The 20,096-nt window shown below is 40.8% G+C and overlaps 1 protein-coding gene across 2 annotated transcripts in view; it reads right to left on the reverse strand.

Annotated features, from left to right (window-relative positions):
- The window catches only part of zbtb16a (zinc finger and BTB domain containing 16a), a 136,623-nt gene that overhangs the window by 12,646 nt on the left and 103,881 nt on the right, over nucleotides 1–20,096 (reverse strand). The window lies entirely within an intron of this gene.

Raw genomic sequence — 20,096 nt, forward strand, 5'->3', positions numbered from 1 at the left:
TCACACTTTTTCAATTACCAGGCTGGGGAAAACTCTGGGGAAGGACTGAGTGTTTGGAGCTCAGTTTCTATTTCATCAGTCAATAACACATCTTTGGGGCAAAGCTGACACTAATTTAAAAATCTATGAAGAGCAGCCCGCCTCATGTTCATAACCACTGGAGGAGGAGGCGGGCCCACGACAGCCTCCACACCAGATCAATCACTGTCTCTGCTGTTCTACACGCTAAAGAACCGGGATGAAGGGAGGGAGTATATTACTGGAGAATGATGATAGGAGGAAGGATAGAAAAGAGTTGCTGGAAAGCAGGTAAAGAGAGGAGATTTCGGTTTGTAGCAGAAGAAAGTGATGCTGAAGAGCGAAACGAGGAAAAAAAATTCTCACTTTGTTGCAAGTAGTGGAGAAAAAATAAATATTGACAAACCTTTCCCTTCTGACTTTCGGACTGTCTCTATTTCTCATTTTTTCTTGTACATGAAAGGAATCGGGCTTGTCTACAGGAGTGTAGAGTTTTCATTAACACCGTGGTGAGCACTCATGACTGAAAGCCCGAGGTACTAATCTTCCAGCCCTACATGTGATGTCAGTTATATTCATGCTCCTTGGAGGATAACTCCAAATGTGCTGCTGACCAACTTATTCCCCCCCAAACACAGGGCAGCGTTTTTGCAACCTTTTGCTTTTTAATTTTTCCGAGCATATTCATGCCACCTTGAGGATCACCCTTTGGAAATTAGCCACTTCTTAGCTCAGAACATCTATTTATCTATCTATCTATTTCCTACATCTACATCTAAACTTACATCTAAACTTGCTTGCTCTTTTTTCAATTCTGTCTTCTTGTCCTCTCTGCGTTTATCATTGAAAAGGCCACTGAAGAGGCCAATGAATGCCTATTATTGCTTTTAGAATCCCTTCAGGACATTTCAGGTACGATAATAGCTTTGACTGACAATCCAGGTTTTAGTCACTTCTCACCTTTTTCTACCTCACTCCTCCTTCTTTAGCTTGTAATCCATCTAAGGTCTGGCTAACTCAGTGATCCTCCATAAGCACAATACTTCTTCCTTTAGGCTATATCAGATCAATCACAACATTCAGAGTTGGACTGAATATGTAAAAATAAAGTTCTATTATTGAAAGAAGAAACTAACAATGGTGTAAGTGCACAAGAGGTGAAATGGGCATCAGAGAAAATGAGAGAATAGTGGACTTGGGGGTAGGGTTGGGTGGAGACTTTGGCCAAAGATCAAGAATTAGAGGGAAAAAAAAAGGTTTTGGAATGTAAAAGGTCAGCAGACCTCTGACCTCAGGTTTAGGCCAAGGCATGGTGGAAATCTGAAACCCAGATACCAACACACACGCAGACAGACACACACAGAAAAACAAAGCAGTGGAACAAAAAAGTGGAAGCACCGCATGAAAAACGCGACTTTGAAGTCAGGGCAGTTACAGTGGCGCGGCGCATTATGGTGAACAATATGCATCACCAAAGTGTGTATCAACTTTAAAAGAGCTCTGACAGTGACTGCTTTTATCAAAAGCAATACAATCTAGCTGAGAACACTGGAACAAAGATGGTTAGTACAAGCAAACCACCAGAAAGTGATGGACGTTTAAACATGCTGCTCTCTAAACACCACACAAGTAAATAATCAAAAATGACCACATATTTATGCAGTTTTTGACTTTCTGAGCCTCGAAGAGCTGCTATTAACTAATGTTTCAGGCATTTTGCCAACACTAAAGCATCTTATTACAACCCACATTTACATGTAATTGCCATCTCTATTCATTTTAAGATACAAAGCACTTTAGTGCCTGTTGTAGCTCCGACAGCAGCAAAGGAGGAAGTCCAATTATTTTTGCAGGGCGGATGTTGTGTTGGGTAGATGAACTGATAAGATTACATACACTTGTATTGCAGATCGATATTTGTTGCTTAGTTAATGCCGTTTCTTCTAACCACGACCATTCCTAGAATCCTGCATAACAACTGCATATTTACTACTGCGGGATCACGCAAGGCCCCTAGACCTTAACAAACTAATTATTTTAAGCCAAACCATGTGGTGTTTTGTGCTTAAACCTAACCAAAGGTTAGCAATGTTAGCAAACTAGCTAACGAGCACAGAAATGATTAATTTTCCTGTTAATATGTTTCTATGGATCTCATTGGAGTGTAGGAATACACCAACTACAGTAAGACTTTCTACATCCTATGTTTAATTAAATGTGGGAAAAAGTCCAACTAGTTCCAGAACTTTAATAACAGTACAAATAACATCATAGAAATAAATGGTTTGACTAACCAGCCAGTACAGAAAGTCCATCTGACACCAGTAAGTAAAAAAAGTCTTTAAGACTTTTTCCACAAACTGCACGTTACATCCCAGATCTTTCACCTATGCTGCTGAGTCTATGTACTGTAGGAAATTGCTTCCTCCTTGCTATCGTTTGCCCTCCTTGTCTGCAAAGCACAGTTTGTAGCAAAGTGCTAACATTGATTACTGTTAGATAAAATTAAGCGGTCCAAACTTCAGAACAGGGAATAATTGTGTGTTGCAGTAAAGTGAGTAAAAGGCTTGTCAGCTGCTGATAGATGAAGAGAGCAGTGGAGAGATAAAAAAGGAAGGAAAGGTGGGAGAAAGGTAGTTGACCCAGGAGGTCCATTACAGTGTAAAATTGAGTCAGCCCAAAGTGACACCTGAAAGGAGGAGCTGTGGAGCCAGAGCGGTGGAGGGTTCTTAGTCTCAGTCCTGTTTGGCTGTTTTGGAATAATTTACCTCCTTTAACCAGCCTCTCTACACTTCTCGTGCCATCTATTTATAAAGGCTTGGGCAGTTTGTGGCTGTTTGTGTGCGGGGCCGCAGCAGTGCCGGTAGTATCTTAATGGGTCTGGAGTGGCAGGGCTGCTGTTATTTAAGTGGGGGATGGACACAGGCTGGTAATGGAGAGGAATACCCCGCGATGGGAGGTGACAGTGGCCGGATGGGCAAGGAGCAGAGAAATGGCCTGTAGCTAGATGCTTGCCATTGAGGCTGGCGCTTCCAGCGGCAGGGTAACCACCCACCACTCACGCACCTATTCAGAAAAATTATCCATCTTGATTAATGGCTTCAAAAATTATCAGAAATTCTTACAGTTGTCACCTGCATAAATCTGCATAAATCAACAAGAGCCGTTATCACAGGTGAACTGAGCTGTAGTAATCTGAAGGTCGGAAGGTTGCTCGTTCTAACCCTGGCTGCTCCACTCTGTGTGGCAATGTATCCTTGGGCAAGACGCTGAACCCCTAGTTGCTCTCCAGTGTGCGTTATCTTAGTTTTAATTGTTTCAGTGTGTTGAAAACAGTGCTTGCATGAATGGGTGCAAATAGGCGAATGACACATGTTGTATAAAATACTTTCAGTGCTCGAGCAGTGAAACACTATATAAGAATCAGTCTATTTATAGGAGACTCTGGCTGGGACATTGTATGAAGTTTCCTTTTCTCCATACATTTAGCAAACCACAGGAAATCTGCTTCAGACATGTGGCCTCTACTGGAAATACTCTGGATTAGGCAAGGGTGGTTTGAGTGTTTGATACTGGACACATGGTGCTCATTCATTCTCTTCAGAGTTTGCTGCACTTGTCTCACACGTGCAGACATCACACTGACTTTGCATCAGAGGATCTGGCAGGTTAAAGGCAGTTTTAATGTCTGATCCGGATAAAAGGGACATTTGCATTCTCACAGCTCTGCAGCTCCGTTGGGTAACGTCTAGAAAAGTTCAGATCTGAAGTGCATGTATGAAAACAGCTTAAGACTGTTCCTATAATTCTAGGTTATAGGTTCCACCACGGTGGCCATTTGAATTAAATGTGGAAGTGACAGAATGCAGCACGACTGAGGACCATCAGGATCTCAGAACATTTTGAGGACTCTAAAGCTTGAAGAAATGGATTTTGATGAGTGGTAAAATGTAACTACACACCTGAAAATCTCCATGTACACCTCAAGGTGCTGCCACTCACATACTCTACATAACAGCAGCCTATGCTCCTCGATTAGAAGCTTAACAGCTACCTGGGATATTTGCAACGACTCGCAGGCGTTTTTCGAGACGAAGCATTAAAAGTCCTTATGCTGGTTTAAATCCTTTCTGAATGCACGTTTCCAGGACTGTAGCTGAGAGAGTTAAATGCGTCCTGACTGTGGCCTGCAATGCAGCGTGCTGAACAGAGGAACTGCCAGAGTTAATGAGGCAGAGAGCAGCGGGACCTCAGCACAAGGTGTTCAATCACAGGCCATTACCGCAGCCCTCAACCTCTGTTACTGCTTGCTCTTGTCAATAGCAATCTATAGCAAGCTATACTTTATCTATACAGAGGGCAGAATAGTGACTAAATGTAGGTGTCTGCATCCTAGTGCACTAGTATTAATTGGAGATGTCCCAATTTGAGGCGTAATAACAGAAACATGATCCCAAAGTCACCGCATCATGTGAAATCTGAGTTCTTTTCTGAGCTGCTGCCTTGATAAGTTACCTAAATGTGATTCATCTTGATAAGGAGCGTTCATACCTGATGTGGAAATAGAAGTTTGAAAAATGAATGCACCCAGCTGTCAAACATGAGGCTTAAATCCTGAAAGGCCAGTGAATATACCCTTGCTTTATTTACTTCGTTTACCTTCAAGTGACTTCTTTTTTGTGGCCTGGTCAAAAGGAAACCACACTATTCTCAGAAGCATTTGCTGTCTTAGATTCAGAGTCACAGATTTGAACTTTACCCCCCTTTTAGCGCCTCTGCCACATGGACAAGCGCATTTGAATAGTGACAATCAAAAATCAACCGCAAATGACTCAACCTGACTAAGCCATTGGCAGCAGTACAACCGATCGCTGACACTTCCCCGGGACGTGCTGGTTTGGTTTGTCGAACTAGACCTTTTCAGTCCGTTTCCTTACAGGAAATCAGCGGTAGGCGAATTATTCTCGGCATGTCCTGTTTAGTTGGAGTGACCATCGCAGCTGAATGTTTAGATTATTAGTACGCAAATCTCAGCGTCTTCTTTCATTTTCTTGCCTTGAACTATCGCTGCTCTACAGTACAACAGCATTCAGTCACAACAACATCCGTCCTACTGGCTGCTCTCCTATCTCCCACCATGTAACTGACAGTCTCCACAAACACCAGTCACAACATCCCCGCCTGTGCTGGCAGGACAAGGTGTGAGAAATCAAAGAAACAGCGATGTTCCTGCTGCTCTTTAGCTTTGTCAAGTGTTTGTTGTTCATCTGCAATCAGGCTTCATCGCATATCAAGCCAGAGTCTTTCTGAAAAGGTCGCAAAGCACCTTTTTACCGCCGCCTCCGTGGGGTGTCATCAGAGATATGCATCTCACAGTGAATGAATAAATAAATAAGTAAATAAACGCCTTCTTTAATTTACTTTTTTATGGACTGAAAGGAGTCTTTAAATTGATTATAAGGGATATCCTTTCCACTGTGGGCAACAGTTGCCTGTCTGTAGCACCACCACACAAAGTTTCTTCCAAAACACAACAACAAAAAAGGATAAGCAGGGAAAAAAAGCATCAGGGAAAAAGATGTAAGAATGTGCAATACTAGAAGATCTTACTGCTAACGCCAGTGGATTTCTTTACAGTGTGCGGTCCTTTCCACTGTCTCAGGGATTTCCTCATTACCACGTAACATAATCAAAAGAGTGACAGACTCTTAGCCTCATTCAGTCGTAGCCACTGAAACAAACTGTTAGACATATGCTCCTCGGTATGATAACGATCGCTCCGACAGATGCTCAAGAAAACAAATTTGTTTTTAACACTGAAGAGAAAAATGGCTGGGGTTTCTTCTGCCAACTAAATCTTCAGAAAATGTTCAGGGGATCGATATTCATGTGGAAAACTGTTTGAGAGCTTTTCATTGCATCGTGGAGAACTGTACATTTAAAGTGATTGTGCAGTAAAGCTACCACATGGTGCTAAGTAGAAGCCGAAGAACTGCCAACGCAGATGCAGAAATGGGGAAATAAGCATTCTGTTCAAGTGGTTTACATATTGTGCATTGCATCTGAATTACATCACTCTGCACACCCTTAGCAAATGATCTGTTTGTTGCATGCAAACAGTTTCAATTTGGCAAGAAAACATTCCTGGTGTAAGTTAGGACTACTTTATGAGATTTTCATCCCCTGTGGTCTGTACTACATCTCAAAGAGCTGTTTATTCGACGTGTTAAGGATTTTAGCGTTGAACCTGTTGCTGCTGGAGACATCTCATGTTTACCTCAACTTCAACAGACGCAGCTTTTCAGAATAATAACCTGTAGATGAATGCCATGTTTGATATGCGCTTTTCAATCAGAGTATCCTGTTATCCAACCAGGCGCAGCACTCCCATAAATCCTCTTTTCTCAACTCACATTATCAGTATAGTTCCTCCCTTGTGCTTCAAAACGCAGATGCATAACACGAGAAAAATAAACACAGGGGTCTGGCATCTACTGAGGCACCCTGTGTTGTAGCGCGTTTGTGTATTCGGCACGAGAAAGAAAATAAGATGGAATGTTTGCGCTTCTGCTAATTCATTTAAAACACCTCCACAGAATTATTTATTGATCAAACTGGAGGAGGCTGGAATGACTGCTGAAATGAGGCTTCAGGGGTAACAGAGAAAGGGAGCTCTACATCTGAATAAAACCCCTGGATTGAGGCAACAGATTTTAAAGTGGTTACTTCTAACCAGGCAGAGATTTCATGTTTTTAGGGGGGGTGGGTTATCCGAGGTCATGAACATACTTTGAAAAAAAACTAGATTTTCCCTCGTGCGTGGAAAAACAACCCTTTTATTAATTGAAATTAGCCTGTGGCAGTTAGTTCTGATGGACACTTCTGCTTCACCCAAGTGCAATGCCATAGCTGGTCACACAAAATCAATTTATTTAAGCCTCTAAAAACATATGGGAGAAGCAGGCTGCTAAACTAAGATCTGTCTGGACAAACCTTATTTCAGTGACTCTTAACTCGGGATTAGGAAACTGAGAGGCTGTCGATCAGCAAAAGGGTGATTAATAAAAGAGGAGGCATCGAGGCAGTCCAAAAAAAATAATCACCTCCGTCTTGACACTAGACGCAAGATGGATGGCAAAATATTATATGACAACGTTGGAAGGAAATGCTTTACATCACACCAACATTTATAATCGTAATTATACTATACATTGTTTTTATACTACGCTACCTCTAAAGAATATAAGGAAACTTGGAAAAATTACAATATAATAGCATGCAACTTAATAATTGGGAAAAATACAAAACTAGAGCTACAATAGTTTGGCACAATTGCAATTAAATACAACAAAACGACTCACTGAAGACATTATCGCACTCATACGAGCATTTCAGTAATGACACGGGACTGCCAAGGAGTCAGTTCAAAGAACCAATAACTCGCTCACATTATTCATGCAGATGAAATAAACAAGAAATCAAAGTAAAAAGGCAACCGCTATTATAAGAAGATGCAACGCCACGCAGTCAACAGACCCTGCCCCGCTGTGTTTTGTTTTGTTTCGTCCCTTCCTCCCTGTTCCATCGGGCAGTGATAATTCACGTCGGGCCCGCAGCAGCGCTGACATTGTAAGATGAACTGCTCCCAGCTAGATTAATGCCACCAGATGCCAGGCGAGATGCCATATTAATTACCCAGAGATAATGTCAGCACAACCATATGGCAGCTCAACTGCCCATTTAGTTGACAGGGAGAGGTCTTTATAGCGGTGCAAATTTCCTCATCTGCACAGCGTTCAGAGCCCCGCCATATTCTCTCTCTACTGTAGCAACTGGAGCACTTCATTACTGCTGCACATTATTGCTCAAATTTGTAGTGTTAGCTCGGTGTCTGCGGTGCGCTATGATGGACAATACATTGAGAGGGAGGCTTAATAAGTGAATGTTTTCCAGCGATCCGTTGTTACTTCATTTTAGAAACGTAGCTGTGATTAAGGTTTGCTAAATTGATAAGGTTGGTAATAATATCCATATTTTCCTCATTATGAACAAATGAAAACAGCTAACTCTGTATTGAATTTACCCTACTTCCAAGTACAAAGTGCCAATAAAGCCAGAACAGACAAATAAATGTAAAACATCTTATGCGTATATATTAAAAGATCTGTTTTGCCTTTTTTAGACACACTGGGGGAAATTCACTTGTTACTGCAGCACAAGAGACAGGAAGAAAAAGTGAATTAGAGATATGTTAGATAATGAGAGAAATAGTTACTATACTATGTACAAATACACTGCCCCACTCTGTTGTTTACTTAATTTCACTGAGCTCTAATAATCTCATTCAAATGTACTATTTACTCTGGTTTGAGCCAAAATACTACAGTGACCCAATTAAAAAAAAAGATTTACTTGTTCATTGGAAACAAATAAGCTTGTGGCTAAGAGCTGCTGTTGTGAATCTACCCTCATATAACATGGCTCTTTAAAAGTTTTCAGATCTTAACTGCACATCTCACCCACATTCAAGAAATCTCAAATTTCAAAGCCTGTTCCCTGCGTGACTGCGGTGGATATCAATTCCGAAATGTCATTAGAATACACTTGCCAGCGTGTGTTTGTTTTTTTCCTCACCACCATGCTGACTGTAAAGATCATCAACGGCACAAGCTGGGAATTAATGTCAATGTGAAGAACAGTGGCACAGCCCTTTAACATGATTTACAGTCGCACCAGCGGGCCCTTGGTGTTGTGGACGTGGGGATCATTTGCAAAGATGGACAACGGTTGCCATCCAATCCACCCGGCCCCAACCACCACCACCACCACCGGAGCACCCACCTACCCCACCCTCCAATCCCCACAAATCCGATTTAATCAGACAACTTGTGCAGTGTGGCTTGGAGTAAGAAAAAGGATAATTAGTAAACAGAGGAGCTACTCGCCAGGCTTCATTGGCATTCGCACCGGGTTACTGTGTCGCATTTAAAATGCAGTCTGATGAAGTCTACAGAATCAAACCATTTGTTACTCCTATTGAGGAGGCTTCAGGCTACTGGCAATTAAATTGGAATTAGCGCTGGGGAATGAGATACGGCAGATTCATACCAAGAAGAGGAGGGAGGGAGAGAAAAGGAAACAGAGAGAATGCTCTGTCTGGACCTGGCTCTGCTCTACAGTGGGTCAGATCTGGAAGTGATTTGCTTTCCTTTATGTTTGTTTATTTCCTGCATGACTCCAGTTATTGTTTTTTTTTATAAGTAAAACAAATATACAACCCCGACTACTTGCAATTATTAGTATTATTTTTCTTTTTTACCTGAAGCAATGAAGTGATAAATATTCCTTCAAAATTCGAGGCTGAGAAAACGAACAAAAGAGTGAAACATAATTAAGGAAATAAACATAAACCTGTTAGTGTATTTAATATCGAAGGGTTTGGACATACATGAAGTACACTGTGTTATTTTAGCAAATAAAACTCTGAGGGAGACAGACAAGAAACAAAGAGATGCCATTTGCTCTGCCACAGTTGACTGGGCACAGTGGAGCTCAGCATGGAGAGAGTGTTGGTCCACTGGCAGAGGAAAAGAAGGAGGAATAGATGGATGGATGGAGGAAAGAGCAGGAGCAGATAAATGAAGTGGAAATGAGAGGGAATGGCTCCTGTGCTACAGCTGGCCCCAGCAACTTTCAGCCAGCCTGACCATGACAACTGGCTCTCCACTCCCCTCTCCTTCAGTCAAGCAAGGGCCCATTTTCAACAGCTTGGGGTGTAAAACTAGTAAACAGCCAGCAGGGGCCAGTGAGAAGGCTCTAACTCCATATTTTAATTTCATCATATTTGATGAAAATGTGACAAATAAACCAAACAGAGAATTGGAGTCTGGGCATGGGAGCTTGTCAAGTCTTAATATTAACATTTGGGACTTTAATGTAGGTGCATGTTATGTTGGGAAGCTTTTCACAGAACAAAGAAAATATATTGTAAGACAATATTTAATGATCAGAACTCAAACATGATTAAAATAAATCAGCCAATTCTTTACTGTGTCATCTGGATCTGGATCATCACATCTGAGTAAATTGAGAAAACAACCTCTGTAAGTTTAAAACTGTTAATTTTGAATTTAAAAACAGACTTGATCTCTTTGACGGAGCTGCTTCCTATTAAATATTTGGTTACACGCCTGAGTTTTATTTCTTTTACGCTATATAGCAGTACGCAATGTTTGCTCCAGCAGCAGAGACCTGTACATGTAACGCTGTTAGCCAGTAAAGCCTTATGGACTCTGCATTAAATAGAAACACTGAACTTCATTTTTACCGCAACTCCTCGGTAATTACAAAAGTGAAATGTGCCATTAGGAGGAAAAAATAGGGAGATGATCATTATCATAGTAAAGTGTGTGTCTCCGTGTGTTTGTGCCTCTACATAAATGCACATATGCACTCAAATGTTTCAGTCTCAAGGTTAAATACAAAGATGCTGTTCAAGCGAAGTCCATTACTGCATGAAACCAATGAAAATAAATGACAGCATTCAGTAGGAGGTTCGAGTATCCCAGAGAGAAATTTGCGCAGCTCGGTCATTTGTATACTCTGTTTTCTCCACATAGAATACTCAATTGTGTGTTTACAGATGAAGTACCGCATTTGAGTGCAGCTCTATTTTTCTCTTTAACAGGAAATGGAGACATTTTCACTCTAAATATATCAGTGAGTCTGTCGGCTGATGTAAATCCCTGTCACCAAGATTAATGATCTTGAATAAGAGGAGAAAAAACATGCCACCTTCCCCCCCTTTTTAAAAAAGCACCTTAACACAATTGTCAAACGAGTATATTAAAAGAGTTCACGTTTGTACTGTAAAATGATGAATAAAAACAAAATAACTACATTTAATAGCTGATGAGAAACAAAGGCTTTATTTAGAGCTGAAGACAGAAAACAGCAGCTGCGCAGCAGTTTCGAGCAAGGAGGGAAAGGAGAGGAGGGTTAAGGAAATTCCCAGAATTATAAATTTATGAATGAACCTTATACAATGTAAAAACATTCAAATCAAATCCATATACATGGTACTCTTCAGTGTATGCTGCTGCTTTGTTTTGTTGTTGAGATCAGGGGTCTTTGGTGGTTATACTATCAGCTCCAGGACTCCTCCTTCCACTTATCCCTGAAGATGTTTTCTTTTTAAGACTATGTTTGGGCTCATTGTCATGGACTACAGAAAGATCTGAGACGGCTCGGATGTCTTCCTGATTGCGTGATGGATAAGAATACAAAAAGTCCTAAAACTTTACAGAACATGCAAACAAAGACAAAAACAGTTACCATAATGCCGTCTCATTTCCATGTGTGCCCAGTTTCTGCACACATGGAAATGCAAGGTCAACTATCCTTTCTCCTTGAACCCCTTATAACCAGTACAAACAAGTCAGTATACCCAAGCAGTCTCCACAGCCAGACTCGTTGGTGTATACCAAAACAGTGAATCCATTTACATGTATAATTAATTAAAAGAAAGCAGGAGCATTATCTGATTTCCATGAAAGATTATTTTTAGCCAGTTCTCCAGATATTAAATTAAATACAACATCACCCTCTACATGCTAAATAGAAATACAGATATTCACAGAAGATTTTCCAGCTAATAAATTAGGAATGGTGTTATTAGGTGTTCATTGTCAAGGCTGAAACATCAAAATGTAAAAATGTGAATGGAAGATGTAGCTACAGAGAGCGATCTTGGACTGAGCATCATATTTTTGGATCACATTGACATGATGTCATATAGCTTCAGTTTTTGTGTTTTTTTCGTAGATATTTATTCAATTAATGTTGGAAATATCCTGCTACAAGACTGGAAAAACTCCTTTTGGTCGCTGATTGGTGTTAAACACAATTATGTAGCACAGTGTAAATTAAACATAAGGCTTTAGAAGTTTTAGGTATTCAGTCTGTAGATGTTGATTTTTTCCCTTTACATTAATTCAGTTAAAAAAATAACTACTCATATCTTTAATTTTCTTTTTTTTCTAATTTTTTTTTTAATTTTTTGCTATCAATTGGGTTCCATATGAACAACATGTGTATTTTTTGCATTGCATATACTGTACAGTAATCCTATTTCTCAGTTTATTTACAGCTCCACAGCAAACAATCAGGTAAATGCAAACAAAGCAAGTAGCTGCTCAGATCACTGCAGCCATACAGCATCAGGGGGCTCATAAAATTAAAGGTACAGTCCATTAGGGGTGGTCTGCTTTGCAATAAGTATTTTCATAATGGCTTTCAGAGGCCACCAAAGTCTCCTTAAGCCTCCGCCAAAAGCTCACGGTGGATATAGACCTGTGCTATTGCTGCTAATTTCTTATACCCTCTTGACCATCATCACTTCCATTCTGTGTGTCTCCTAACAAGTGCTGTTATAACACAGGCTTTGTGTATGAGAGTTTTATTTCTTTTTTTCCCCTTTAAACTAACTGTTTTGTCTGTTTATTATCTAAACTTAATTAAAGGTATGAAAAGCTTTTCAATTCACAGGACATGCTCCGCTCCCCTAGAGTATAAAAGGTTCATGGGAGAGATGGACTGGTAGCGACTTACCCAACTCCATCCAAACCCTGTCAAACTCCCATCACCCCCCCACCTTTACCCCGTGTCCTGCAATGGAATCCCAAATCTCTCCTCGCCTTCCCAGGATTTATTCTTCTCACCGGCCATCTGGACAGTGGGGGCAGACAATGTAAAAGGAAAAGGGGGCTGGGTGACGGGGTTGCAAACCCACATTAGTCACAGGCTCTTAGGTTCTTCGACCCATACACACTTATACACACACAAGAAGCTGAAGCCAAATGACCCCAGCTCCCCCTTACTTTCCCCCCCCCTCACTGTGGCTGCTGACACCGTCTTTCCTGCTGGACAAAAGGCTTTTAGCACCTCACTCTACTGTCCAAACCTTAGCGCGCATACACACACACATCCTTTGCAACACATACATGCTGGACAGGATGGAGTGTTTGTTTTGTTTTCTCAGACGGCCTGGGAAGAGGGTAAAGGAAGGGAAGGGTGAAACAAAAAGAAGCAGGAATGAGAGGTATTGGAATTGGTAATAGGAGGCTATCTGATGAATGTAACACAGGGAAAACCATAGCCAAATCGCTACTGAATTATAAAGGTATTAACTACAATGGGGATGGCATGCTTCTAGGGCAGCTTAATGTAGTTAACATAGGCCTTTTGTTGTTAATAGCAGAGGATGAGTCCAGGGGTGGAGGTTTGAGAGAAAAGTCACAGTGCACTACAAGCCTCCATTGTTGGGGAGGTTCACATTAAACATACATACTGAAAGTTTTTCCTTCCGAGGAAACACAGGGAGAAGAGAGAAGGTGAAGGCTGTGCCCTTCTTGTGCTGCAAAGCAGTCATCGGCATGCCGCAAGGAAGCGGCAGGGGCCATGACATCTGAGCCATCACCAGGAATGAAAGGCACAACAATATAATGGGAAAAAATACTCGCCTGACACTCAAGTTCTTCTCAATGAGATCAAGACGCTGCAAAAAGGCTCGACAGAATCACCCAACGTGCCGTCATCGCAGCGAACTAAACAAGTCACAGAAAGTAAGCGAAAGACGGCAGCAAACACCTCAGCAGTGCACTGAAAGCTACAGATCACAAGAAATGCAACTGTGTGGCAAATTGCACACAACATGAGCAACGAGGGCACGGACAGACTGAGAAGCTGTGGAAAAACTTAACTAATGATGAGGAAACGGTAAATAGGAAAGTAACAATACTGCACCACAAAGTAATTTGTTGAGTGAGGTGGCAAAAAGAGTAATTTCATTAGATGTATTAAATGGTGTTGGGCAAGTGAATTATTCATTAGAAATTATGTAGTTCCCGGTGCGTTGTTTGTCTTAAAAACAAAAAAAACAAACAGTTTAAACACAAAAACTAATCGCTTCATTCATAAGACCCAATTCCTACGCAGCCTTTAGAAGATGATGCTCACTTATGGTGATGCATTCAAGGGAAAATTTGTGATTATAGGTATTAAAAAAGCATTCAGGTAAGCTTACAAGCATCGCATCAGAGGCTAAATTTAAAACTCTAAGCACTTTTAAATATGCATTCATTAGTTCTTTTTATGTGTCCATTTCCATCAAACAAGAGTTACATTAGCTCGAAGCGCATTTAAACTCGTTTCCCAAACAAGTGGGGAATGAACGCAATAAAGGGTAGTGGAGGCAGCTGTGACCTTGGAGCTGAACTGCAAGCGGCCGACGTGACTTTGTGGGTTGGAAGAAAAGCCTTTATTTATAGATCAGCTGTGTGTCGATCAAACTCCATCGAGGGGAAAGCGGCGGCCGTTAGAGCGAGCAGGAAAAGAGTGTGCGTGTGCGCGCCTGGGTTGCTCGGAGGGTTGCTTTTTGAAGAACTAATACAGTGGTGTGCCTCAATCTCACTTAATTCCATTTAAAGGAAATTGATTTTGAGGTTGTGGGGATGATTGGGGTGTGGGGGTGGAGGGGAAGTGCTCAGGGTACTTCTCTCTTTCTATTACAATTGTGATGAAGTCATGGGCTTGTTGCATTTATTTGCAATTCTTGTGGTGGTACTACATACAGTAGTGTGCTGTTGTTCTATGATATACAGTAATAAGGGGGTTAAAAAAAAGAGATGAAACTTTAATGATCCCTGTGGGGGGAAGTGGCTCACTGCAGCAACAAGTAGCAAGGGGGGGAAAGAAAAGGAATATAAATATTAAAACAGAATATAAATAAGGATTACAGCTGAATGGGGTTATGCAGCATGTGAATACACACCATTGTTATTATCAACACTGAAACATGCTTGAAGACCACGGGAGAAAGACTGAATGTAAGATTTCTTGCTGCAGAACAGCCACCACTCCAGCGGCATGGAAACATACATCTGCTAAAATTCTTCCTAGTTATGTTTCCAAGGTGTTTTTATATTTATTTTTTAGAGATTTGGAGTTTGGATCAGCATCTGTGATATTTTTTTAGATAATATTTTAACCTCCTAGGACCTGGCGTCCACATATGTGGACATCACATTTTGGGTTGTCTAGATCAAAATACTAAATTTTGCTCTACAAGGGCCTGATATCCACTTAAGAGGAAATTAAACTGCCACTGTTCTATCAAAATTTAAAGCGAATGTCCTCTTATGTGGATCTCATTCTTCTCAGAAACAAAAATCAGATTAAAATAAATAAATAAATAAATCACGTAATTCTTTGTTTTTACATTCATCAGGTCCAAATCAGCACAAATAGCAAAGAGAAATAAAAAATGCATGCCATCAAAGAGTTCGGGACTTAGGCGGTTAAATTAAACTGGAGGAATTCATCTTTAGGCAGCAAATTAAACTTGTTTATAACTATTTTTATACATTTTGTTTTAAATCTAAAAGTTAATCAGATTCAATTAAAATTCCAACACTTGAACTTTTAGAAGCAGAACATTGTCAACCAGAGCATCAACACAGGGTTTTTAACACAGGACTTGACCAGTTTTTGTTTTCAGCAGTCCTAAATATTAACAAATGAACTCTAAGACGATTGGAAACTTATTATTTATTCACATTTAAGTGAATTGGATGATGATAAGAAAAGGAAAAGTTTGAATAAATATTGATCAGTTTTTGCTTTAATGGTTTTAGAAAATTTTGTATCATTATGATAACCTATATTTTATTCATTAGAGTGAATTGCATTGAAAAAGAAGCAGGCTGTTAGCACACTGTGCATATTGAATAACATACCACTAAACCATATTTAAAAAATTTATAAAGTTACTGCCTAAACTCTATAATTCATCCAGTGTGAAATCTGAACTACTGAAAAAGCAGAGAAAAGAAAAAAACCCAGATATCCAAATATTAATACATGCTCATCTGCTCTTCACACGAAGCCAATATTTAATTTTTGTATGACAGAGGAGGATAGGGGGGAAAAAGATGACAGTCCAGCTACACATCTAAATTGTGGCTTTGATTTAATTCCTATCTTCATCTTTTTTTGCACCAGGGAACTTCACTTATCACAATATCAATGAGCAGCTTGTAGATTTAGTCACTGTGCAGCGTGCATTGCTCAGGCAGATGAGAGCAGAGGAGGTTCATGTTTTGCACATTTGTATGGATGAATCAAAGGCAGACGAGGAACTCGGCGAGGCTCAAAAGCTTCGCAGACAGAAAGAGACAGGAACGAAAACAAGTGTATTCAGTGCCAGGACTGTTAACAACCACCTGTATGAGCCCACCTGTGGTTTCTAAAATAGCTCGCACAAAGAGCCTGATACCCCGGAGGATTGAAAACTAATCCTAAAATGATCTTCCAAAGAAAGAAGAAAGAAAATACAACTTTGCAGTGACACAGATTTGTAATTCTTACAGTCATGTGCATTGATTGTATACTGCTGAAAATTCATACATTAATCCAAAACACTGCAAAATTCCGTGGAGCTATGCTGAATACACTCACTCATGATGATCGAATTGGGATTCACTGAAGGCAGAAATGAAATCATTACTAAAAGACCATCATCTTAAGCCCCCATCTCTGGAGAGAAGTGTGAAGCCTGCTGCCCCAGATTGCCTAAAAATGCAGATAAGAAACGATCCTGCTCCAGAAATTGGTCCTGCAGGACTATTACATTGGAGAGATTAGTGGAAGATAATCATATAATGGCGATGATAGCGCCGATCGCAACAAAACGGCCCCATAAAGTCACCTCTGAATAAAGAACAGGCGATACAGATGAGTGGGAATAAAACAGCAAAGTGCTAGTGCTGGGGTAGCATGTGCGAGACATCTGTCTGCAGGGCTCGGTGCTGCCTATGGCCAGCAGGGGGAGCTCCATCTTTCTACATATGCACACGCTGCTTCACAAGGCAGAGCCAGAGCAACAGGGAAGGGGAGAAGTCCTCACATGACCTTCTAGTTCACAGGAGTTTGCCTTCAGAGAAAAAGCCTCTTATATGGTATATGGTAAGACTTAACAGCCTCAGTGTCTACTGCTGAGACACTTAATGACTGAGAATGGAGATTAGAAGGTAGTTTAGAGGGTCAGGTGTTACTTACGTAGCACTTGGGAGGGCGGGGGGTTCACAGAGGGTATACCGTCTTTGATTCATATGGATACATTTATCTACAAATAGAAACCTTGATGACTTTGGGTTCTGCTACTTCTTACCACTTCAACTTCAACTCTGCTGAAGACTCCGTGAAATGTTTGCATGTTTGTGCCTAAAAAATGCTAGATTAACTGAAGCCACTGGAGTGTTATATAGATATTTTTCCTTTTCCACTGCATATATATATATTGACGAAATGGCCCTTTTGTGGTAGTTGATTTTAAAAAGTGAGACATACATCTACACTTTACAATGAAGTGCATAATAAAATAAAAATAATTTTTGTTTTTGTCTGATGATTCAAACATTTTAATGGATTTTGCAAGAATTCTAAGTACACAAATCCCTTTCAGAATGTTTTAAGAGTCACAGTTTAGCGTTTGGAGAGGATCTGTTATCACGTCTTCTGCTGGTGAAGCGTGTCACGACTAGATTACAGTCTGACTCATGACGAGAAAGTTGAATATATAGGAAATGTGGCCTTCATTAACTCTAAAGGGAGTTCATTTAGGAAATCCTGCACAAGGAAAGATCCTAAAGGTAAGAACAAGTAACAATACACCCTAACGGGATTATAAAAAAGAAGGGGGAAAAGGGCACTTGGGCATACCTGGAAACACCTGGAAGAAGAAAAATTTGTTTGCGTGTTTGTTTAAATTAGGCTAACACTACCCGCAGAACAAAGCGACGTAAAAAAGTTGGAAATTCAGAAAGCACAACATGCAGCTTGTTGACATCTTCCTCCTCTCCCCACTTTGCATCTGCTCTGTCATCTCTATCTTTAGCTCTTCCTCTACCTCTATGTCTCTAGGCCATATTTCTCCGTTGTCGGAGAATAGGAAATTATAGTGCGGTGTGGGAAGGAGAGACCACTAGCTCTCTGACCCAGACTTGTTGCTATAAATCCACGCTTTTTAGTGTGTGTGTGTGTTGGGTAAAGGTGCGGGGGTCTCCCACCTTGACCCCACCATTTCCTCAGTGTATCTGGCCTGCGAACTAGCTGACAGACACACTCAACAGCAACACACACCAGACGCAAACACAGCCTCCGCTCACACACTTGGGTGGGCAGGAGAGAAAACATGCAGTGGCTACAAACAGAGACGGCCTTTTTGCCTGGATGCATGTGAAAGTGGAATACCAGCGCAGCCACAATGAGTTTTGCAACAAAGAGTTTGTCCGCGGAGCAAACACACGCTCAGATTTCTGATCATGCGTTGTTGACAGGAAAAGTTACGTTTTCAAACTGGTTCATGAGACCATTTCTCTGGCCGGGCATAATTTTTGTTATCTGGCTCCCCAGGACAATTTTAACATCAAACAGAGTAACTGGAGAACTTAAGAAAAACAGCTCGGCATCCCTATTGTCCTGTTTTCATCACATTTTACCAGAATGTTGGAAGAAGTAAATAAAAGAGAATGTTAGATGCGTGCAAAGAGACCTTTGTTTGCAGCAAAACGGCAGAAAGAAGAAACTCAAAACTAACATATACAGTGGAAGAGCCTCTTTGGCCACCACACAAACTCCAGTTCCTCCTGATTTTCCTCCTCCTGATGGATGACGACCACGCTTAGTAAAGTAACACATTTCCTATATGTTCAACTTTCTCATCATGAGTCAGACTGTAATCTAATCAAGACATGCTTTGCCAGTAGAAGATGTGATCAACTCTAAATTTAGACACAGGGACTTTATTTCTATATATTGAATAGGCAAGGTTAGCAACGTTTGCGAATGGCTGTTGTGGACCAATTTAAGGGCTCCAACAAATTAAATTCCTCTCCATTATAGTTCAATACTTGTACCTTACTTTGACAAAATATGTTGCAGCCATACCAATTTCTCAGTCTCATTTCTTTCGGCCCTCATAGTAAGAGATCAATATTATTTCTCTCAGAGTAAGATTGAAAGTGAGTTCTTTGAGATCAAATAAAAGGTTCCTAACATTTGCTTGAATGAAGATGTAAATATGTCTAGAAAAACATCCTGCATGTACTAATTGGACTCTAAGCACAAGCTTTGGTATTGAATTGTGGAATTCAAATGAAATGCAGGACTGAGTCAAAGAGCTGCACATTGGGACGGTAGAAAGACGGACTTTCTAGTCCCCGCCCCACCCTCTTTTTCCTTCTCTCCTACCCTGTTTAAGATTCCTGGCCTTTCACCTGACCTCGGGCCTTAGCTAGAGGGGTGGGGGAGCTGGTTGCTTGTGGTGGTGGAGGTTAAAGTGTAATCCTGGTCCTGTGACCACAAAGGCTTGGCCCCTGAGGGCCAAGGACCAGCCACATTTTCCGAATTGCAGCGTTATCCCTCAGCAAAACCTTCGGACTGACTGCATATCAAAGGATTATATATTGCAGCGGTCTTCTCTGCTCTGGTGTGTAAAGAATGCCGCACAGCCCAAACTTTTATTCCGCTTTCCCTCCCAATCAAGCACTCCAAATCAGTCAGTTATGCTTTTAGATTCTGGTTTGGCTCTTGATTGTGTGGGGGTGAAGATTGTACAATACAGCTTAAACTTTGAGTCTAGTTTGAGAGCTTGTCAAAAGCGCCAGAGACAGCAGGAAAAAAAACAGAGGTTTTTTGTCATTGTATCAATGCCTCAGTCCAACCAATTTCACAACAATCTATTAACAAGAGTAATTGCCACATAGCATCATTACAACTAACACATATTTTAGACCATTCAGATGCTGATATCTAGCTGCTAGTGTACTGCTAATTGCTTGCTTAAGTAATCCATTAAAGAGTGTTCCAACAACAGCTTGTATGCGCCATTATCATTAGTTTTATTCTCAGGAAACCTTAACAAACCATTTTTAACAGCGCCGTGGCTTGGCCCTGAGCGCCTCTTTGCATTTAAACCTAAAGAATTTGCTTTTTTTTTTTAAAGAGCAACTTCAGAAGAT

The sequence above is a fragment of the Astatotilapia calliptera genome, chromosome 10 (assembly GCF_964374335.1).
Source record: "Astatotilapia calliptera chromosome 10, fAstCal68.1, whole genome shotgun sequence".
Lineage (NCBI taxonomy): Eukaryota > Metazoa > Chordata > Actinopteri > Cichliformes > Cichlidae > Astatotilapia > Astatotilapia calliptera.